This window comes from Amblyomma mixtum, chromosome 1 (assembly GCF_055824585.1).
Source record: "Amblyomma mixtum isolate Tamu chromosome 1, ASM5582458v1, whole genome shotgun sequence".
Classification (NCBI taxonomy): domain Eukaryota; kingdom Metazoa; phylum Arthropoda; class Arachnida; order Ixodida; family Ixodidae; genus Amblyomma; species Amblyomma mixtum.
The window spans coordinates 14,764,838-14,788,483 of NC_143012.1; the positions used below are offsets into that span (position 1 = coordinate 14,764,838).

Genomic DNA, 23,646 nt, shown 5'->3' on the forward strand with positions numbered 1-23,646 from the left:
CGCTGGGGAAGCGGCCGCGGGAGACGAAGCACGAAATGCCCTGCCCACGAAATCCCGCATGAACCGCGCGCCAAAAGACACGCGCTACAACACAGGTGACTGTAGCGTGGCGATTAGATTCCGGGAGCGGGCAATTCGGACAGGTACTGGAGCGTAACACACCCCATCGCTCTAACCGATCACAAGTAGGGAGCACTGCCCAGCCAAGTTTCCAGACAAAGTCACGTAGATGATCTGGGAGAGGTGTCGACGCTAAACGCGCCCACTGAACGCGGCGCATAGGTGAGCGGCGAGACGCCGGCACAACAGGTAACAATAGTGTGCCCATAATGTCCACCACACGGTCTGCAACGATGTTGACAGCAGGTGCTACTGCTCTTACATGCCTGTGAAAGGCCACTGATGAAGCGTAGAAAGCGGTAGGTTGCTCTGACTGGGGTCCATGATTAACAGGGGCCGCCGGATCCAAAAAGCGTAAAGAAGGGCCCAAAAAGTACCGAGCCAGGATTCGCGCCGGAGACGCGTTTCCTAGCAGGATACGCAAAATACTCTTCAACGCTAACAGCGAGGACGTGACGGACAAATTTGGAAAGGCAAACCCTCCTCTCTCCCGTGGTTGTCCAAGAACAGCACGGGCTACAAGCTCGGTTCCGCCTGACCAAAAGAACGAAAAAACTGTAGTCTGCACTCGCCTTATGACACGGAGGGGTGGTTTAACAGTGTAGCAGAGGTACCAGAAGGCACCAAGTATGACGGACTGAACCAGGTAGCGCCTCTCAAGCAGAGGCAACTCGAATGTCTGCGCCCTTCGCACACGAGCTGTAATGTCTTCGACGACCGAAGACCACACACCATTCCATATTCCAGCACAGTCGTAGGTCACACCTAAAATGCGCATCTGCGCGCACCACTGCAAAGGTATTGAAGATGTAATACGAGTCTGGGAAGACCCCACAAAAAAGTAACAACTCTTCGAGTAATTAAGAGCAGCCCCAGACAAGGAGGCGTACTCACGGAAAACATTTAAAGTTTCAAGCAGGCTGCGTTCATCAGCTAAGTACAGAGTGATGTCGTCTGCATAAGCAGTGACGCGTACCGCTTCGCTGCCTGGCAAAGCCAGACCTCTAATAAAGGAGTGGCGATTGACTGCCAAGAGGAAAGGCTCTAATGCTAAGACAAACAAAAGGGGGGAGAGCGGACAACCTTGACGGACGCCGCGGCGAACATCAAATGCGGTACTTTCCCGGCCATCGAGGAACAGAGTGCTTGAAATATCTCTGTACATCTCTTTAATGAGAAGCACGAAAGAAGGTGGGAAGCCGAAAGCATCCAGCATCCCGTAAATGTACTCGTGCTCTAAGAAGTCGAACGCCTTTTCCTGATCAAGGGAAACAAGAAGACCCTGTGCGCGCCGTCGTAAAGTATACGCTAGGATGTCTCGCGTTACAGAAGATAAACTGTGTATTTCACGGCCTGGGATGGAGCAAACCTGGTGGCAGGAAATAAGTGACGGGAGGAGAGCTCGTAGACGATGAACGAGTAATTTTGCTAATACTTTGTAATCTGAATTTAGCAGGGTGATAGGGCGCCAATCTGCCGGACATGTCGACATAGGAGACTTTTTAGGAATAAGGGCAATGCGGCCTCTTTTGAATGATTCAGGAAATACGTGGTCAGTAAAGCATATTTTTAATACTTCCGAGAAAATAGGGCCCACAATATCCCAAAATTCTAAATAGAACTCCACAGGAAGGCCGTCTGGACCAGGCGCTGAGCCTCGTTTCATGGAGTCCAACGCCTCCTTGATTTCATCTGTTGTTGGCACAGCCATAAGGCCGTCATGGAGTTCAGTTGAAACCTGCGGCAAGCCTGCTAAAAATGGGGCTGCGGAAACGACATTGCGATCAACTAGAATGACCGACTGAGCAATACCCCTTAAATGGCTAAAAAACGCACTGAAATTCCTGCCACTTGGTTGGGACGTAGCCCCGGCGGAAGATGTAAACGCAGGAGCACCTTGAGTGTACAACAGCTCTTGGCGGGCCAACCGAAGCACCTCAGGATGAGTAGTTGGACTGCGTCGACAACGCCATGCAGCCGCTGTCAAAGAGGAGGCACGTAAAAGACGCTGTAGGCGCTCCGAAAGCTCCTCTTTCCATGCGCACATAAGCGACGAAGGCGACGGGGTGCGTTGAGCAATACGTAGCTTCGCCGTCACCACACGCACCTCATCTGACACGCGAGCCCTAAGGGCTCGACCAGATGCGGCGCAATGGTGACGCCACTGCTCCTTCAGTCGGTCCCAGTCACCAGGCACCGCCCCAACAACCGAAAAACGCAAGACCCGTGTGAGCCCCTCTTTAGTGCTGGCGTCGTGAAGTATGCGTACATCCAACCGCCATGGTCTATGGGGTGATACTGCAGGCGCCGGAACCGTGAGTGATAGAAGAAAAGGGCGGTGGTCTGATATGTGCACCGGCGAGGATGGCAGCGTCAGTACATTAGCTACACAAACTGACCGCGAAAGGCTCGCCGGAACGTACGCCCTGTCTAGCCTACTCGACGATAACCCGCGACGCCAAGTCCACACAAAGACGTTGCCATAGAGGAGCTCATACGCGTCCGTGAGCATGAAATGATTCACTAAGCGGCGCAACTCACGCGCATTCCAGCCTGGCCTACCCCTACCAGGGCCTTGCACATCGGCGACCGTATCGAGCACGCAGTTGAAATCGCCCAACATCACAACATTACGCCCTCCAAGAAAATACACATCTAAATCTTTAAAGAATGCGTTTACCAAATTGGAATGCGCAGGCGCATAAATACAAAGAATTCTCAGGTGAAGTGCGTTAAACGTGCAGTCGAACGCCAACACGCGTCCAAGCGCATCGTAGGTAACATGATGATCGCGCAACAGTGAGCGGTTCAAAACAAGAACGCCAACGCCGCTAGAACGCGTGCTGGCGTACGAAAAGAAGGCATCGACGCCAAACCTACGCTTGAATTTCAACACGTCACTGAGACGAAAAAAATTGGTTTCTTGCAGGCAGACGATATCGCAACCCGAGGAACGAGCGAATGCGACCACCGTTGCCTGCTTCAAAACACTGCGGAACCCCTGCACGTTAAGAGTAATAATTTGAAGGTTAGTCATTTTGGAAATGAAAAATGAAACCTGAACAGTCGTGATGTTTAGGCAATACAAAGCGCGCCGCGAACGGCGCTAAACCACCTCACTTTTTGCGGAGGGTCGGACCAGAGGAGGCACGAGGCCTCCTTGGCCGACCGGCAGAATTGTCCGAGTCCGTAGTCGACGCATGCGGACGCTTTAAGCTCGAACTTAAAGCGACCATCTCAATATCCGACGACTCTTCGCTAGAAGTGCTAGCGCTGATCCTCGATGCTGAAGAGGACGGCGACTGCACAGGGTCAGCGTCTGGAGATGATCTTGGCTCTCGTACAAGCGATGATGACGACGATGGCGGCGTCGGGTCCTCCTCAGGCGTGATGGCAGTCTCGTCAATGACGAGGTTGACTGAAGAGGCCGAGGACGTCAAGCTGCTGTCGTCACCGTCGACCTCAGCTATGTCGGCGTCCCTGCTCAAAACCGCAACGCTGGCCGCGGGCTCTAGCGCGGGCTCCGAGGGTGGCACGTTCTCAGCCTCAGATTTTTCCAGGGACACAGTAGGCTCGGCCCCTGTCTCATCAGGGACGCACGGAGAGACTGAGGCTAATGCAGCAGGAACCTTTACTGTCTGCTCGCTTGGTGCAGCACTGGACGCATCAACAGCAGACTCCGGCTCTTCCACGCAGCGACGCTGAGACGCAGTGGAAGCACCCGTAACGGCGGCGGTGTTGTATCCGCCGGTCTCCTTGATGGCTTCAACCGCTCCCTGAGCGGCCTGCGGGGGCGCAGGGCGGGCCGCAGCCTCCGAGTACGAGGCCTTGATAGCGCACGCCACAGTAGCATGCGGATCACCACAACGACGACATGGCAGCACGCAACCCTGGCCTTGGTGCCCAAAGACCCCACAGCGGGAGCAGAAAGGAGCCGTGCACTGTGCCCTGAAGTGCGCAGTGGACCCGCAACGCCGGCAAACGCGCTGCATGCCCTTGTAGTCGCACGTCACGCGGTGGCCCGCGACCTTGATGTAGTTGGGTACGGGTGACTCTGGTTTCATTTCAATCCGCACGTAGCGGGTCCCGGTGGTGACAGTGGGACGCGATCCCATGACGCCGCGACTAATGTGCAGCACCTTGCCAAAAGGGGAGAGAGCCTTGGCAAGGGCGTCACTGGGTACACGTGCGGGCAAAAAAAGAACAGTCACCTGGGTCACCTGCGGGCTCAGGGGAACGATGGCGACGCGTTCCTTGCCGATGGTGAGGCAGGAAGCTTCAACGATTTTAGCCATGGCGGCTTCACTTTTCACAGTCACTTGGTAGTTGCGTCCACCGAAGTGCTGGACGCAGTACACTTCCTCCAATCCAACTACGGAGGCTGTCGCATCGACGACATCCTCCGGACTAGCCCCCTCAGGGACGACAACATCAAAGGCCAGAGCCTTTGTAGGTGGCTGGCTCACCATAATGAGGCGCCCGCCAGCCGAAGGACACCTTAACAAAACACGTCGAAAGGTCACACACCGGCCACCGACGCAAGCCGGCGGCCGGAACACACACCGAAGCGTCCACCAGCTACCGACTAAGCAAAGGGAACGAAGCCGCGTTCCCTCCACCACCACGCACTTCCGCACTCAGTAAGACGTTGCTCGTTTCATATACGTTGTGTCGAACATCCTAGACAGTTCCAACAATTGACAGGTTAATGACAGAACACGATGGACAGAAATATAATAATATAAATATGAAATAGCCTAATTAACCTTTCTAGTTAGACCGCATAAATCAATAAAACCGAGAACGAAATTGGTCGAGTTGGGGAATCGAACCAGGGTCTCCGGAGTGCGATACGAGCACGCTAGCCACTCCGTAATGCCAGCTGAATGGTTTGGAATGAACAAAGGCGCGTCTAGCTAATACGGCGTCTTCGTTCACTCCCATCTTCCCCCTTTCCCTTACGGCGAGGTGCAGGTGTCCACCCAGATATTCGAGAGAACATTTCCTTTCCTCAAAAAATAAATTTACCGTCCAGCAAGGCGTACAGCCGAATTGGCGATGGCGTTCTGTGGACTCCCTGGCAGCGTTGCAAGACGCTGTCGCGTTCCACTCTTACAGGCGAAGCTTAACATGTTAACCACACATCAGTAACACACGCAGACAGCCAATGGACGCGTCATTCGCTGGCAGCAATTGATTCATCATTCACAACCACATTCTTAACGTACGCTCCCTTGCCGCACATGCCAAGGACGTACACCACGATCACATTCTGCGCCATTCCTCTGTACTTTGCTTTGCTGAAACCTGGATGGATCCCGAAGAGCCTCTCGAAATCATAGATTTCCTATACTGCTGTGGTGCTCGCAGAGACCACAACAGAGCGGCGGGAGTCGCTATCTACTTGCGCACAGGTCTCTCTGCAATACCAGTCGAAATGTTTGGCACGTCACATGAAGTTGGCGAACTGTGCGCCGCAAAGTTGCCCAACGGCTTGCTGGTAGTAGCTGCCTACTTCGCCCCTACCGCACTCACGAAAGACGTCGTGCACTTCCTGCAACTCGCATTAACCGTCCATCGATCCACACCGATGTTAGTAGTGGGGGACTTTAATGTTGACATAAAGACAAACAGCAATTTCCTAACACTTATGCGGGAGAACATCCCGTTCCTCTCGCTCGTAACGCGTCCCACGGCTGTGACAACCTCGCGAGGCACTTGTATAGATCTCGTCTTTGAGAATCAAGCATTGGTGTACCAATTCGAACATATATCACTCTATTTCTCCGACCACAAAGCTTCCTTCATGACTGTCAAGAACTGTTAGTGCAGTCTTTGTTAAAGGAATACGTGTGAAAAATAAAAAAAAATTCTGTGATAGCGCATACATGTGTTGCTCGATTCCTTTGCCTCAATCTATCGAAAAGGTGAAACAGCTTATTTGCTGCGCTCAAATTTCGCATTACGAAGTAACGTAATCGTCGGTAATTTTTTTTCTCTTTCCTCTGATCTTTGAACTCTCCATTGTCTGCACGTGGCAGCGGTGGTGGCTCGGATCGAGCCAGTAGGCAGGCCCGTGCAATTTCCTTTTCATCCTTCTCTCAGTCACAACAACAACAACAACATTTCTCCTTCCCACGCTAGCGGAACCAATACACTGCGACATACTCGCCCTAGTGTTGGGCTACAGTGTAGTATAAGGACCTTATGATCCTTATATACGTCGAGGGATGCTGACTGCGCTGTCGAACTCGAAAAGAAGTGACCCCTGAAGCATCCTGAGCTCGCCGTTTAGCAACCCGATGTTCTCACTTCGTCGGTCTCTTGGGCCCGCTGTTGCTTCCTGGCTGCTGCAAGTCGGCGTAGCTTCTCTTTCTGTTTATCGGGTAGAATGTCGAATGAATCTTGTGTTGTTAAGGCGGAAGCCTTTAATGCCTCATCGTTATAAGCAGGAGATGTCATGCTTTTCAATTAGTCGAAACGGTCGTGACAGTCACACTTCGTCTCACAAGATGTTTGCAGCACTATGGAAGGTAGAGATCTCTCGTCCAATCAGGGCTGCAGAAACGCAGAAAATAGTCCCTCGAATATTTGAGGAGTGTATGATTATTAATCAAAACAATAAGCATAGCAACTTAAAACATGGTTTGGACAGGTATATTTAAATGGTAGAGAGTGTTTCAATCACTGGTAATATTACAAGACAAAGCCCGTACGGACACAGTTCTGCGGAGGCCTGCTGCGAGGTAGTGATGCGCCGCCGCTTTCCAACATGGCGTCGGTCGAGTCTGTTGTGTCTCCAGTGTGCTCTACACCGACAGTGCGCTGTTTCCCCAAGCAGGCGAAGCAGGTGGCTTTAAATGTTCTTGAAGCGCTTCGCGTTGAATGCGGGGGCAGTTCCAGTACAAATGCGCTCATCAAGAGAACGGCAAAACTCACGCAGGTGAGCAAGCGAACGCTTTACAAGTGGACAACGGAGACGGTTAAGGCGGGCCGAGTGTTTTCACCGAAGAAGCGTGCTGGTGGAAGATTCCGCGACCGGACGAAGAAGCTGGACGATTTTGACCTGAGCGTGTTGCGAAGGGTGGTACACACCTTTTTCCAGAGAGTGTCCACCGTGAGGACAGAGAATTACTGCACCATTTCCTTTCCTCAAAGAGCGTTGTGCTCAAAGGGCAAGGCATCGCGCCGAACGGGCGGTGGCGTTCCTCCCTTCCGTTACGGTGTGGTTCAGGTGTCCACCGAGATGGCGAGAATTACTGCACCTTTAAATGTTCTTGAAGCGCTTCGCGTCGAGTACGGGGGCAGTTGGAGTACAAATGCGCTCATCAAGAGGACGGTAAAACTCACGCAGGTGAGCGAGCGAACGCTTTACAAGTGGACAACGGAGACGTTGAACGCGGGCCGAACGATGTTGTTGACCAGGGACCGGCCATTGTTGTCAACCTGGAGGACGACACAACCAGCAGTGCTCAATTCAGTTGTTATGAGGTCGAGATGATCGAGCCCGTTTAACGTGCGTTGCCTCTCGCGCAGCACATGGGCTTGTTTTGCATTTCGCCACCATCGACACTCGGCTGCCTGGGCACGCTGGAGTAAATAAATTTATATGCACATGACACGATTACTGAAATTTAGTGCGACGCAACAACAGAGGAACTGATGAGAACAGGAAGGTGGTCACGTATTCGTCGACGTGCCGGGGCCTACGTGAAATAACCGGCGCGTCGGCAACTGAAGAGCACCCTATCCGCCACACAAGAACAGGGGGGGGGGGGGGGGACCCTTTCCTCCTCTTTCTGCATGGCGGCGACGGTGTTCTATGCAGTCACGTTATCTTGACTCTCTAGCGGCGTCAGCGGCATCCAGCGGTATCAGTCGGTCGCTGCTAGCGCTGGGGGGATGAAAGGGGGGCGGAGCTGGTTACGAGGCCGACGACAACGCCGACGACGACGCGAAACCCAGGAACGGACGCCAAAGAGCTGCGCTCTAAAAGACATCAAGCGCCACCTGCTAGAGGTAGAAAGAAGCCACCTGGACATCAGGTGGATCGAGCCACAGGCGCGTAGGAACACACTAATGTAGTGCGCGCCATCCTGATTGGACGAGAGAGCTGTACCTTTCGTAGTGCTGCAAACATCTTGTGAGACGGAGTTATAGGTGGTCAAATGTTTAGGAGAATCCCCCAAGGTGGAGTAGATTTGTAATAAGGGAGTAATTACTCATTGAGGTCCACCCGAGCGTAGCCATACGGCTACAAAGGAAAGCTATACAGCTTTCTCAGAAACTTCTCAAAACTATAGAGGCAGAAGAATGCGATATCCCCCACCGCACAAATCTCTCAGCAGAGAGGAAGCTGTCACTTGGAGACAATTACAAACAGGCTCTTTCCCAAACCTACATATGCTAAACAAAATGCACCCTACGATATACACGAACAAATGTCCCTGGTGCGACGAAAAACCTACACTATACCACATCACATGGGCCTGCCAAAACATAGACGTGGTCTCCAAAATACAAAACCCGAGTGCGGAGCAGTGGGAGACTCTGCTGTCCAGCGACCGCTGCGAAGACCAACAAGGTCTGGTACAGCGAGCTCAACGGGCGGCAGTGGCCAGCGGAGCCCTGGACTGAGGGCAACCGACCACTGATTAGAGGCGGACGACTTCGACAGAGAAGGCTCCTAGGGGGAAAACAAAGACGTCTCTGAAGATGCCCCCAAACCGCAGGAAAAACCATCAGTGTAAATAAAGTTTTCCCTTCCTTCAGAAACTTCGCAGTTAAATAAAAATTCGTCCTGGTGCGGTGAAGCGGTGGTGCCAGGTTCGTACCCCGGACCAGGAGGATTTGTTCTTTAACTGCGAAGTTTCTGAGAAAGCTGTATAGCTTTCCTTTGTAGCCGTATGGCTGCGCTCGGGTGGACGTCAGTGAGTAATTACTCCCTTAGTACTTTGCCTAGCAACCATGCAACCAATTAAAGGGATCGTATAGTGATGCTGCAAGTGGGGATGAGTTTAGTTCATTGCTTAATTAGCCAATTAGTCTAATTAACCTTTCTAGTCAGGCCAGATAAATAAATAAAACCGAGTAGGAAATTCGTCGAGTTGGGGAATAGAACCCCGGTCTCCGGAGTGCGAGACGAGCATGCTACCCACTACGCCATGCCAGCTCGATGGTTCAGAATGAACAAAGGCGCGTCTAGGCAATACGGTGTCTTCGTTCACTCCCATCTTCCTCCCTTCCCGTTACGGCGAGGTTCAGGTGTCCACCGAGATATGCGAGACAGATACATTTCCTTTCCTCAAAAACCAATTTACCGACGAGCAAGGCGTAGAACCGAACGGGCGATGGCGTTCTGTGGACTCCCTGGCAGTGTTGCAAAACGCTGTCGCGTTCCACTCTTAGAGGCGAAGCTTAACATCTTAACGCATCAGTGACACAATCAGCGACACCGCGCTCAAGGCTTCCGCCTCACCGCACTTTAGGTCAACAAAGTGCCCCCCTGAACTTTATGGTGTGTTGTTGCGACTGAGAGAAGGATGAAAAGGAAAGTGCACGGGCATGCTGATTGGCTCGTGCCAAGCCACCACCGCTGCCACGGGCAGATAGAGGAGAGTTCAAAGATAAGAGGAAAGAAAGAAAAGAAAAGACGCGCGTCGCAACAACCACGTCCGCCGCAGCGGACGCTGACTGCAGAAACAGATATGCGGCCGAAGCCGCGCTAGCTCCACTGCCTCTCTGCGAATGAATCCAGGTGGGGTGGTTGGTTGCGACTGAGAAAAGGATGAAAATGAATAGTGCACGGGCCTGCCGACTGGCTCAAGCCTAGCCACCAGCGCTGCCACGTGCAGATAGAAGAGAGTTGAAATACAAGAGGAAAGAGAAAAAGGGAGAGTAAAGACGCGCGTCGCAACAACCACGCTGGCTGAAAAAAACAGATAAGCGGCCGTAGCCGCGATTCGTCACCACCTCCTCTTTGTTGTTGTTGTTGTTGTGACTGAGAGAAGGATGAAAAGGAAATTGCACGGGCCTGCTACTGGCTCTAGCCAAGCCACCACCGCTGCCAACGTGCAGATAGAGGAGAGGTAAGAGATCAGAGGAAAGAGAAAAAGGCAAGAAAAGACGCGCGTCGCAGCAACAACTGCGTCCGCCGGAGCGGACGCTGCTGAAAAAACCAGATAAGCGGCCGAAGCCGCGCTCGCCGAGGCGAGATCAGATACTCGGAAGCAGATTATGTTGTTGTTGTTGTTGTGACTGAGAGAAGGATGAAGAGGAAATTGCACGGGCCTGCTACTGGCTCGAGCCAAGCCACCACCGCTGCCACGTGCAGATAGAGGAGAGTTAAAAGATCAGAGAAAAGAAGTAAAGGAAAGAAAAGACGCGCGTCGCAGCAACAACTGCGTCCGCCGGAGCGGACGCTGCTCAAAAAGAAGCGGCCGAAGCCGCGCTCGCCGAAGCGAGAACAGATCGACTAACCGAAGCGAGTTGTTGTTGTTGTTGTTGTTGTGACTGAGAGAAGGATGAAGAGGAAATTGCACGGGCCTGCTACTGGCTCTAGCCAAGCCACCACCGCTGCCACGTGCAGATAGAGGAGAGTTAAAAGATCAGAGGAAAGAGAAAAAGGAAAGAAAAGACGCGCGTCGCAGCAACAACTGCGTCCGCCGGAGCGGACGCTGCTCAAAAAAAGAAGCGGCCGAAGCCGCGCTCGCCGAAGCGAGAACAGATACTCCTCGTGGGCGAAGCCACCCCGAAGCGAGATGTTGTTGTTGTTGTTGTGACTGAGAGAAGGATGAAGAGGAAATTGCACGGGCCTGCTACTGGCTCTAGCCAAGCCACCACCGCTGCCACGTGCAGATAGAGGAGAGTTAAAAGATCAGAGGAAAGAGAAAAAGCAAAGAAAAGACGCGCGTCGCAGCAACAACTGCGTCCGCCGGAGCGGACGCTGCTCAAAAAGAATCGGCCGAAGCCGCGCTCGCCGAAGCGAGAACAGATACTCCTCGTGGCCGAAGCCAACCTATACGAAGCGTTGTTGTTGTTGTTGTTGTGACTGAGAGAAGGATGAAGAGGAAATTGCACGGGCCTGCTACTGGCTCTAGCCAAGCCACCACCGCTGCCACGTGCAGATAGAGGAGAGTTAAAAGATCAGAGGAAAGAGAAAAAGGAAAAAAAAGACGCGCGTCGCAGCAACAACTGCGTCCGCCGGAGCGGACGCTGCTCAAAAAGAAGCGGCCGAAGCCGCGCTCGCCGAAGCGAGAACAGATACTCCCTCGAAGCGAGAACAAGCAAGCGAACGCGATTTATACCGATTCTTCCCCCTCTCCCTCACATCTGGCGAGAGAGCAGTGCAACAGCGCCTCCACGTTGCCTCCACTCGGTAGCGACGGCAGCTGCAGCACGGCGTGCCTACCACCCATGGAGGAAGGAAAAAGAGAGGAGAGGCCGTCACGTGACATTTTGTGAAGCCGGAAACCAGCTTGGCGCTGACGTCATCGCATAAGTCCCGCCCTCGACTACTGCGCGCGCGTTTCAAAGCCAACGAAGGAGCATGCTACCCCAGGGGCACAGATCCCCGCGCTGGTGGCGCTTGGCTGCTTACCGGCCGGTTTAGGGCACCCTATGCCGGTGTTCGTCAGCGGAGAAGTTAATAAAGCGGAAATACCCGTGTGAGACAGGCGGCTACTTTCAGTTACTGCTTCGTACTGCGTCGTCTCCGCGCCGTCTCCAACTGCTCGGCCCTGGTCACAATTAGTAGCAGCCGAGAAAAATACTTATCTCAGCTCTTGCAAGCGCGGGAAGTGACCTTCGCTTTCAATTACTGCGGTGGCCCATCTTACGGTGGTTATCTGCGGTGGCCCCCCTTTGGCAACGCCCGTCCCTGGGACTCTGAAGTTGAAGGCTGCATTCGATGAAACTAGTATACTTGCTTGTTTAGCTCAGCGCTCGAAATTAGCCTTCACCGGGTGAGGTGAAGGACACGCGAGAAGCGTGGGCCCCTCGTCGTGGGCCCCTCGTGGGCCCACGACGGCCACCGATGCCCGGGAAGGGCATTCGTCCGGTATCGAAAATCTCCTCCCTGTTCCTCAACTCTTGTAAGCACGGGAAGTGACCGTCGCTTTCAATTACTGCGGTGGGCGAAGGACAACTAAGCACACTCGAGAAACGCGGGCCCCTAGCCGCGCGAATTCCACACGAGCAGTGGTGTAGCCAGAAATTTTTTTCGAGGGGGGCACATGTTTTATTTATTTATTGGAAACGAAAATAATGGAAACGAAAATAATGGAAACGAAAATAAATGTGGAAACGAAATGTGGAAAAGAAAATAAGAGTGCCCATTTATTCTTCACCGTCGCACGGCGTATGGCACTCCTTTTAATTCTAGGCACAGTTCACCCCATTATTAACAGACCTTTTTACGTCAGTTTACTTTTTAATCCTTTGCATTCTCCTCAAATGAAGGTATCGCGAAAATAAAAAGTGCCTTTTTTTTAAAGGACCTGTAGCCGAGCGCAGGTTTGCGTATGGGGTTGAAGTTTTGACAAATGTCATTTGTTTGCAGTTGATGACTTTGTTATAGAGCAGAAGCTTTTGGGTTGTTGTATATGATGTGAAGGTATTGTAAATAGCCACGTTTTTTCGTGCGAGTTGTTTTTTTGTGAGAAAATAAATGTTTTTTACAAATGAAGTTCTCGGCATCCTGTGTGCATTCGTATCTTTATGTAAATATTGCAGTGAACAAAACTAACCCTTCGCCTTTATTGAAGAAAAAAAATCTCTAAGGTATTGTTTAAGCGCAGGGTCCCTATCTTTTCATTTTTACCGGCGGCGTATAACAGGGGCGTGCAAGCATGCAAAGCGAGCGCAGCGGCTTCCTTTAAAATATCGCCCTCCACCGATGTCATGGCCCCCGCTGCTAACACAAGCGCAATCGCGAAAAACGAAAATAGTCACACTAACACCAGTGACGATCACTAGAGCGTTGCAAGAGCACGCCTAATAGCAACGAGGTTTCACTACCGATGGAAACGGGAGCGCGAATGGCACACGCACACTGCACGCACAGGACGCGAAACGTCCGCGCAATACGCCGACGACCTCTCTAGCGCACGGCGTATTGAATCACTGGTAAACGAACAGCGCGAGTGCTCCTCAGTAAGCAGCGGCGGTCTCCCGACTGCTCCGAGCAGTGACGCAGTTGACGAAATGCCCGTGCGATCGTGGTCGAGCACGTTGAAATCAATGCACGCAACAACGAGAGTTTTGCAGCGAATTCCGCCTGAGATATGAGTGAACGGCGCCAACGTAAGCTTGTGAGCACGATCAAAAACAAACTCGAGCAGTTGAGAAAAGTACGCCGCACCGCAACTGCTACGCCGCGGTCGTCTGCTACCGCCCGGCTCTCAAGCAGCAACTACGACGCCGTTGCTAAGCTGCCCGGACTAGGTGGCCTCCCGATCGCGAAAAAAACCACGTGATTACCACCACATTTTTCTCCCATGGTGTTGTGTGGAAAGGGCCTCTCCTCTCTTTTTCCTTCCTCCATGCTACCACCCGACGGCTTGAAGTGAAGAGCCATCTGCAGCCGGTCTTGTTGCTATGGCAACGACGCTCCATCTGTTGCGCGCCGTGCCTACCGCCACGACCACCCGACGACTTTAAATGGGGGGGGGGGGGGGGGGGGCACCTGCGGTCGCTCTAAAGGTCAAACGTGCCTACCGCCGCGGCCACGCGAAGAGGCTGAGACCTGGCATAATATTGCTTACGCAATAAAAGAAAACAATCGCGATAATAGTGTAAACAGCATTGCATTTTAAGCGTTCGACCGCGCTTACAATATCCGTGGGGATGATATGAACCGGCACGCGTATTTTGTGCCGTTCCATACTCCGTTCTCTCGCCCTTCTGCCACTGTCGCTGAACAATATAAAAAAAAAGAATAGAATTGAAGAAAATAGACATGACAAAATACGGCCGCGGAGTGTGCCTTTGAACAAGACAAGGTGAAGAGGCAAGGCGGCCCGCAGGCTATCTTTATTACGTTCTCCTGCGTTCGCACATTTTCCTATGCTAGGCTTGCATTGCACTCCTCAATGGTGATGCATTTGCCGTCAGATGGTCTCCGGATCCAGCCTTTCTTGCAAAAACATTTGTACACCAACAACAAAGGGCAAACCTCAATGTCGTTAGGGTTCTTCACCTTCTTCCTACACTTGTCCTCGCAGGCGCCGCCACTCGTGAACTCCTCGCCATGAGAGCATGGCGGGGCTGCGAAAAAAGATAGAGAAAATTGACTATAATGCACCACCATGTTCTGCGTTAGGGACGCAGGTCATCTCAGTTTCCTGGCCTGTACTTACGGAGCTGGCGCAGTTGAGTGAAGCACTCCTCCGAAAAAAAAAAATGCCGACGATTACATTACTTCCTAATGGGAAATTTGAGCGCAGCTAAGCTGTTCCAGCTTTTCGACAGATCGACGCAAAGAAATCGAGCAAGACATGTACGCACAATTACAGACAACATATTTTTCACACATATTCTTTCTCCAAGAAACCCTCCACTAACAGTTCTTGATTGCCATGAAGGAAGCTTTGTGGACGGAGAAAAAGATGGATATATGCTTGACTTACTGCACCAATGCGTCGTTCTCAATGACGAGGTCTGTGCAAGTATTTCGCGAGGTTGTCACAGGTTGTCGCGAGGTTGTCAAAATTTTCGTCCTGCGACTCGTCGAGATATCGAGAAGCAAAAAGTACACGTGGCGGTATGATACCCGGTTGGAAGGGCGAATCGCTTCTACTAAATTCGCGCCCAAAAAGTAGTTCACACTCCGTGAAAATTATGGCCAGAGAGCCGAACACTGAGCGCCTCACAGCTTCGACCATCATTTTCAATGCTACTACATCATTTTATACCACTCTTTGTATTTGTCCAAACAATGACCGGAGTTTAGAGAAGAACGAATGATACGTGGCGGAGTAATATGTTTCGTGGATGCACTACTTCAGCAACCTTCGGAGCGTTTCCTGCTATGTATAAAACGGAGTATACGTAGCACGAATCCGTGCTTTCACACTGGTTTCCAAACCAAAATTAGGCCCACCCGCGAAATTTCACCTTGGCTATATATTAATCGATATTCAACTCTAATAGACCATGCTCAACACGATAGTGACATTCAAATTTAATTGACCCGGGCCATTGCCAAAATGGTATCGCTCCACCTTTGGGTATAAGCGTAGTTAAACGCTGCCTGATTTTTGCAGCATTTTCAGCAGGAGTGGCCACATTAGTTCTGCCTTTAATGCATGCAGTGGTGGGCAGCCAGCACTTCGTGCTCGCGTTGTGTAGCGAGAGCACGATCATGGTTGCACTGCTATGCGAATCAATGGCGCCAAAACAGGCTAAGATGCAGTCAGTGAATAAGGCAGACAAGCGCGAGGCATGGAGCGAAGAGAGTACAAAAGACAAGCAACTTTGAAATTAAATATTTTTTTAAATCCCGAAATATGCACCTATACCAACAATAATACGCTTAACTAATGGCGGATGAAAACTTTTCTGTCTGGTGCATTATGATGCAGCCGTTTACTCTCTTTGAAAACAACTGAAGTATGGCTCGCGTACGAGTATGCCCTCGTGTGACTCTCAAAGACCTGAATAATTTCTCTATTCGAATTGTTAAAGTGTCCGAGAAAATTCAAACAAGGATTGCAATAGTATGGCTTGCATTGCAGGGGTCAGTGCGAAGGCGCAGCCCCTTTTAAACAAGTGCAGTGTTCACGCAAGTCTGTACTCACGTACCTTGCTGTCTGCCCATGTAGTTCACTCCACACTTACACAGTGTGGAGTACACAGTACACTAACTCTTAGAGCACCCGGGGGTAGCATACTTTTAGCATGACTAACCTGGTACATTCATTTTCTTCGACGGTCTGCATGTTTAGCTCGGTAATCATTTATAGCCGAAAATTTCCTTAGCTTTCTAGGCGGACAAAAAAGAACACTGCGTCACATCTATTGTCTCCGTCCTTCAAACGATGCGCTGATTGGTGAACATCAGGTAAGACTGCGATTTTTCCCTTTTCGCATCTAAGACGGGTCACAGGTCTCTACGTTATTTTACATTCGTTGATATCTGAACTGCAGTTAAGAGTTATCCCGTAGAGAATCCCGCTGGTCTCTGCCTGAATTTGCGTCTTTAAACTGCGGCGAGATCCTTGGATTATCGACAAACCAGGCTGCGCATTGCCTAGGTGTCCGCTAATTTTTTTTTATTTTTTTATATCGTGAACTGTCGTGAAGCTTTTTCTCCGTGTTGCAGCCGCTCTTTAACATCATCCTCGATCACCTCGCACCGGGTGCGCCCCGAAACCAACGCGGTTCCCTACGCACCGCGGCGGTGGAGCCCCGGCGAGGGTCAACATCGAGGACAAGATGCACCCCGCGACGGACGGACGACGGACGGACTGACGGACTGACGGATGGACGGACGGACGGACGGACGGACGGACGGACGGACGGACGGACGGATGGATGGATGGATGGATGGATGGATGGATGGATGGATGGATGGATGGATGGATGGATGGATGGATGGATGGATGGACGGACGGACGGACGGACGGACGGACGGACGGACGGACGGACGGACGGACGGACGGACGGACGGACGGACGGACGGACGGACGGACGGACGGACGGACGGATGGATGGATGGATGGATGGATGGATGGATGGATGGATGGATGGATGGATGGATGGATGGATGGATGGATGGATGGATGGATGGATGGATGGATGGATGGATGGATGGATGGGAGCGCCCCCTTTGAAACGGGGTGGTGGCGTGTATGCAGCGCCGCATTTAGGGTGCCTTTCACCTGGCGCGTGCATTTGATTGTAAGCTACAACACCGGTCAGGCGCTCCTGCTCACCCGAAAATGCTTTCGGAACTGCAAATAAATCGCACATTTCACATGTCACAGGCCATGCACACAGCTATATATGCCAAGCAGTGAAATGTAAACAGACGCTCACTCCGGTATCGGCGAGGCGCCTGACGACCCGATCAACGAATTTTCGGGAGTTCAGCGCCGTGTTTAAGCTGTATCACGTCGATTATCATGCCATTTTCGCAATCAGATGAACTTGACAGAAGTTCATCAATGGAGGCAAATAAGTAGGTAAATTGGTAAATTGGTTTTTGAGGAAGGAAATGGCGCAGTATCTGTCTCACATATCTCGGCGGACACCTGAACCGCGCCGTAAGGGAAGGAAGGAAGTTAGGAGCGAAAGAAGAGAAAAAGAGGTGTCGAAGTGGAGGTCTCCAGAATAATTTCGACCACCTGGGGATATTTAACGTGCACTGACATCGCACAGCACACCGGCGCCTATTGCGGCAACCATCTATATTCTCTGTTCCATAGCATGAGACTGTGCGCAGACACGAACAGGAAGGACAGTATGGGCAACCGTCTACGGGAAAAGCGGCTTCTCCGAAGCACGCGTCACGCAATGCTTGCGAACCACTGATTTTCCGGGCGCGAGTCGGGGCAACGAAAAAGTGACCCGGCAGGGTGCGTTTCCGGTGATCGAGGCCCGCGGGTGCGCACCAAGACGCCCCGGTGCGCACCGGTGCGGGTGATCGAGGATGCTATAAGACAGTCCCCGCCCTTTCCTGCCCAAGCCTTCAGTGTACTTCTCCCGGCTTTCCTGCGGGTCGTACCTTTAAATCCAGGTTCACCAGGAAGCTTGAACCTTCTCGACTTCGCCGCTGTTGGCTCGGGAGCTGGTGCCGAAGCGCCGAAGCCTATAAATTATCATGTAAAGGAAAGCACTTGCTCTCATCCCAAACATTACATAAGGCTCTATTTGAAGAGCTTTTATTCTTTCGAAACGAGAAAAATTCACCTAAACAGGAAATGAGAAAAATGTAAAAATTTCTGATCCGCAAAAACCTTAGTGCTATGCAAGCTGTTATATGATATGCTTGACATGCCATTCAGATCCACTCTACACCACCATGTAATGAAAAAAAAAATGTGAAAATAATTGGGCCAATATCAGCAAATAAACTTTGGACTTCACTCTTTCCCATATGAAACTGCACAGCTTCGCTCCAAAACTTTGTTTCTAAAGCAGTAATTTAAACTCCGTTTATGAATATAATCTCTCAAAAATTACTATGTTCTGAATTCAACAGAAAAACAGAACGTTCATTTCCTAAAATCGGAACGACTGCTGGGCTTCAGTAACACAACTGAGCAAAACAATTGAGCAAGCTTCTGTCACAGGAGCTGACATCACAGCCTTCTTTTCTGCTGCTGAGTGGAAATGTCAACTAGCTAGGATGCTTGGGATATACAACGCATTTTACTTCGCTGCAGCATTCTAATATCATTAACAGCGAAATGGTGGACGCAGACAAGACACAAAACGGTGGGACAACCGTTGGTCCCGTCGTCTGCTCCCTGCGTCGGCGATTTCTCTGGTAATAAAGAATGTGAGAAGCCATTACAAGCAAGCTGAGCTCAGCACTTCAATGTTAAATGTAACAGAGGCGCGCCCTAGCTTTCTCGCCACATAAAAACGGCACACAGATAATAATGAAATGGGAACTAGACAACCGAAACACGAATAGAAAATTGAGAAGATACCAGCCTCGGAGAGCTACATACTAGCGCCGGTTAAGTTCACTTCGAAGCCGTAGAAACTCTCCTTTAGCAGTATTATTCAACCTCGCTTTTATTTTCTCTCCGGAAGTTATATGCATGTGTATAGGGTTTGACATTTCAGTTTTCTTGCTCGCATTCACTTGTTGAGGATAGTATTTTACTGGCAAAACTTGAGTGTCAACAAAACTATATCTTCTGCTTAGAAAAATAAACCGGTTCTTGTCAATTGCTCCCAGCAGTTAGTACTGCCTAAGATAGGTTAAACAGCTTCATAATGCACTTACCAGCGAATGCGATTTCCAGGAGAAGCAATGCTAAGATGGCTGTGTGAATCACCTTCATATTTTCCAGGTTCTACTTAGGCAGTTTCTATGGCGGTGACGGCCTTCATGCGGCCGCGATGCTTGCTAGGCGTCTTTTATTACAAGTCCTGAACAGGTGCAATGTCCAGCTTTCAATCGCATCTTCACGAGGAGAGAATTCATGAAAAGCAAGTAATGTGACAGCATCAAGCAACTGTGGGTTTGGTGGCATCTTATTTTCTTCCACATTGCTCTTGTTTGGGTTAGTTGAGCCCACACTACATGCCAGACGGCACGTTACCGTTTTATTCTACTGAAGGTTGCTAATAGGAGCTGCAGCTGTGTCCAAGGCTAATTTTAAAAAAAAAAAAGACCGTTTGACAACCGGACTTTGTTGAGAGACAAACACAACGCTGAGTCAAAACAACAACCCTTGAGATTCAAGGCAGAGTAAGGTTTTTAGGGCTGTGGCGTATCGCTCAGAATTAAAAAAAAAAACTCGGTATCATGATCTTCTGGAATATACAAGTCTTGTGTCTACGCAAAAAAAAAAAAACAGTGATTTTTCTAGGGCACAGTGCAGCGTCAAGTTAGAAGGCAGCAGGGACTATATTAGCAGTATAGTAGATGCATCTTTAGAAATTTCTCTCTGAAAAAAAAAATCAGTCGTAATAAAACGTGGAGGGCGCGAGTGTCTGCTGTTGTATATCTGTGAGGAAATCGTGAGAAAATCGTGAGAATGTAACGACATTTTTTGGGCTTTAGTTAACTACTGATTCATTTGGAATGGAAGCCTAACTCTAATGATTAATGCGCGTTGAGAAGAGACTACAAATGTGGGAGACGATTTTTGTGAAGCTAGGCAAGGTGTTAGTACATTTTGAGTACCTCGAAAATGGCTCCAGAACATTACCACCTGTGGCAGAATATCTGACGGTATTCAATATAGCCAGCAAACGGTGGTAGTGTGAGCTGCTAAATAAATTACTGTTTGACGGTACACATATTATTACTTGTCATTAATCTGTCATTATGCTTTGTCAGTTAACGTGGAAGACCAAATGACTGCGGCGCTAAGTACAGGCCTGCTGTATTCTAGGTCTGCATCTTTGGCTTTCCATTCGAACAAGGCCGAGACAAAGCACCATTAAAAAAAAATGGTGTGGTTCAACTACTGCTGAATCTCGTTAGAGAGCGAAAGCTATGGCGTATCCGGCAACTATAAGCGGCTTGGCGTCTGTAACGTTGAGTTCGTTCTGGACATTGGATAGGCAGCGCACCCAACCTGCCACCCTGGCATGTGATAGTTAAGGTTGATCGCAATAGTAAAATTTCCTCTCCCTATGACCGCTGCGGCCTTCTAGAGCAGTGGCGCGTGTCTGCCGCAACGTTGTCAGCATGCAGCCCACATCTCTCTCTAATCACCCCACGTACCTATAAGCGCGATTCAGACGTCCACTGACCCAGGGAGCCAGTTATGCGCACTTCCTTTCCTTAAAATGATCGGAGTGTAAAACGTTGTCAACGCCAACGCCAGTGAACACAACGAACGCCGACGGCCTATGGCTCAGTGGTGCGTTTCTGCCACAACGTTGCCAATGCCAACCCATGCAGCGTACATCTGTCACTATCGCCACGTAGCTTAAAGCACGACTGAGGTGCCCACTGCTCCAACAGGACAGTTATGCGCCGTTCCCCTGCTTTCCGAATTCCCACTCCATTGGTTTCGTAGCTTAAAACGCGAATAAGGTGTCCACTATCCCAGGGGGAGATGGGGGGGGGGGGGGGGGGGGCAGTTATACATTTTTCCTTTGCTTTCGAAGCACAAGGTCATTTCAAGGTCAAATTTGCGCCGTCCGCGATTGAAGCCTGAAGTCCCATAGTGAAGCTTTCGCTTCAAAAGGTTGCACGGTTCCGTTCTGTTTGATGATGGGGTTACACGAGATGGAAATTTGAAAATATTTTTTTTAATCAGCTGCTATTTCTTCGCTCATCATCATCACCGTCAGCGTGACTACGCCCACTGCAGGGCAAAGGCATTTTTCCCCGTGCCTCTCCAATTAACCCTGCCCTTTGCCAGCTGCGGCCACCGTATCCCCGCAAACTTGTTCATCTCACCCGCCCACCCAGCTATCGCGTCAGGCACTCCTCCGGATCGAGGACGAGAAATACGGCCCGTACTCTATGGCTACACGGAGCACACCACAGGGGGTGGTGCTATCACCGCTCCTTTTCGACATCGCCATGATGCACCTGACAGGCCAACTGGCTCAGGTGGAGGGCATAAAGCACGCGCTGTACGCACACCGGGCTCACACACCGGGCTCCTCATCCCAGCTCTCCTGGCTCAGAAGCTCATAAACCACAATTTTAATACATTACTGCGACAGCCACTGTCTCTGCCCGGCACCTGTCAAGAGGATCAGTAAGGCGGAGAAGTGAACTCTGCGGCGCCTGCAGAGAGGAATTCTTCTCTGTCCTGCCATCGCCAAACACTTTGACCCGAACATAGTCGGGCGCTGCCCGCACTGTGAAGAGATCTGCGGTATCTTTCACATGGTGCGGGCATGTACTCAGAATCCTCACCTTCCCTCTTCCCGTTACCCCCCCCCCCCCCCCCCCCCCCCAAGAGGCATGTGAGGCATGGGAGACTGCCCTCCTCAACTGCTCCACACTGGAGTCCCAAAGGGCTCTAGTAAAGCGGGCGCGAGACGGGGCCTCGTCGTGCGGTGTCCCGGACTAAGGATACCGACCATGTAGCGGGGTCTCCTGACCCCCAAACTCTCTTTGAATATTAAAAAAGTTTTCCACCACCACCACCACTTAGCTTTCTGCCGCCCCCTGCCACGTTCGCCTTCTCTCAGAATTCACTCCGTTACCCTTAAGGACCAGCGGTTATCTTGCCTTTACATTACCTGCCCTGCCAAAGCCAATTGTTTCCTCTTGATTTCGACTAGGATGTCATTAATCCGCGTTTGTTCCCTCGCCCACTCTGACCGCTTCTGGTCTCTTAACGCTACGCCTATCGTATTCCGTTCCACGTACCTACGCTTACCTAAGAATAAAAAAAAATTTCTTTTCATGAACGAAATGAACTTGTAGCCCTTTCTATATATACTTTGAACATTAGATCACTTGCTACACATTTCATATTCTCGCAGGATTTTTAGCTTAATCACGTTAGAAGAGAGCAAGTCATAAAAATGTTACCTTCGCTAACTGCAAATATAACACAGCCTGCTACACGCTGTCGTTCAGGTTGAGGCAATATATTTTTGTTTGTTTGTAAACCTTTTTCAGCACCGCTGCGGTGGCTGAGTGGTTACGGCGCTCGGCTGCTGACTCGAAAGACGTGGGTTCGATCCCGGCCGCGGCGGCTGAATTTCGATAAAGGCGAAATTCTAGAGGCCCGTGTGCTGTGCGATGTCAGCGCACATTAAGAACCCCAGGTGGTCGAAATTATTACACTTCACTCACCAGCAAAGGCGATTTCCAGAATAAGCAGTGCACATATGGCGACGAGAACTAAATTCATTTTTTCCCCTGGTTTTTGCTGACGGCGTGTCTTTGCCAGTCACGGACGTTATTCGGTCGTCTAACTCGCCTTGCTTCTTTTATTGCAAGTCAGTGTATTCTGAACAGGTGTTCTTACCAGCTTTCAATCGCATCTCGCCGAGCAGTCGCTTGTTTTCTTCCGCCTTGCTTTTGTTTCTGCGTCTACAGCCACTTGTCAGACGGAGTGCTACCGCTCTGTTCTACCCAACGGTGTTAAATGGAAGTGCAGATATTTCTGAGAAAATTTTCTCGAAAAAGGGTCGCCTGACGTCGAGACTCACTGGCGAGACAAACAAAGCGCTGATTCTACGCAATCCCGGACGCTTATGGCTTATGGTTTTTAACGTGATAGTGCTAAGGAGCTTGAGTAGAAGAAAATCCGGCGTCACCGTCTGCGCCGTCGGCGTCGTCACAACCTGCCCACTTAATTGTGAGCAAACTGCCCGCCATGACAGGTGGTAGTTATACTAACGATTGGTCGCTCGGGAAAACGCTGCACCACTGCGCCAGGATTGGTGGGAGGGCGCCAGGAATCTATGAATGTAAAGAATGACCAATTTTGCATACATGGCAATTAACCCATTGCGCTATTGTGTCATGCCGTTAAGGCGGGGCTTAAGTGCCCCCTCCAACTTTTTGCGCTGCGGCATACCGCTCAGAAAGGCAATAAAACTTTGTACCGCGTGTTTCGTATTTATCTGTCCCTGTTACGAAAAATTCCGCTGCGCAATCTACTGAACTATATGGACTCAAAACGCCGACTACAATGTACCTTATGATGGTCTTCGTCTTTCGATAAGTAATTTAACATCTAAAATTGCCTGCATTTTCGGGAATCGGCGAAAAACTGCATTCAGCTGCGGCAGAACTTTTCGTCCAGGCAAGCAAAGAATCCAGTGTGATAGACTGCGCCATCTGGCGAGTGGTGTTAATTTCAAGGAGCAGACGACACGCACTCCGACCCAAGCCGTGACATCGGTTGCCTCACCGCACGC

General features: G+C 50.7%; 1 long non-coding RNA gene across 1 annotated transcript in view; it reads right to left on the minus strand.

The window, feature by feature from the left end:
* The window catches only part of LOC149365532 (uncharacterized), a 32,467-nt gene extending 14,599 nt beyond the window's left edge, over window positions 1-17,868 (minus strand). The window contains exons 1-2 of the long non-coding RNA XR_016292241.1: window positions 17,846-17,868; window positions 14,318-14,385 (exon numbers count right to left, since the gene is read on the minus strand). This is a non-coding gene — a long non-coding RNA (uncharacterized LOC149365532). The remainder of the gene's footprint in view (window positions 1-14,317; window positions 14,386-17,845) is intronic.
* Window positions 17,869-23,646: the final 5,778 nt, after the last annotated feature.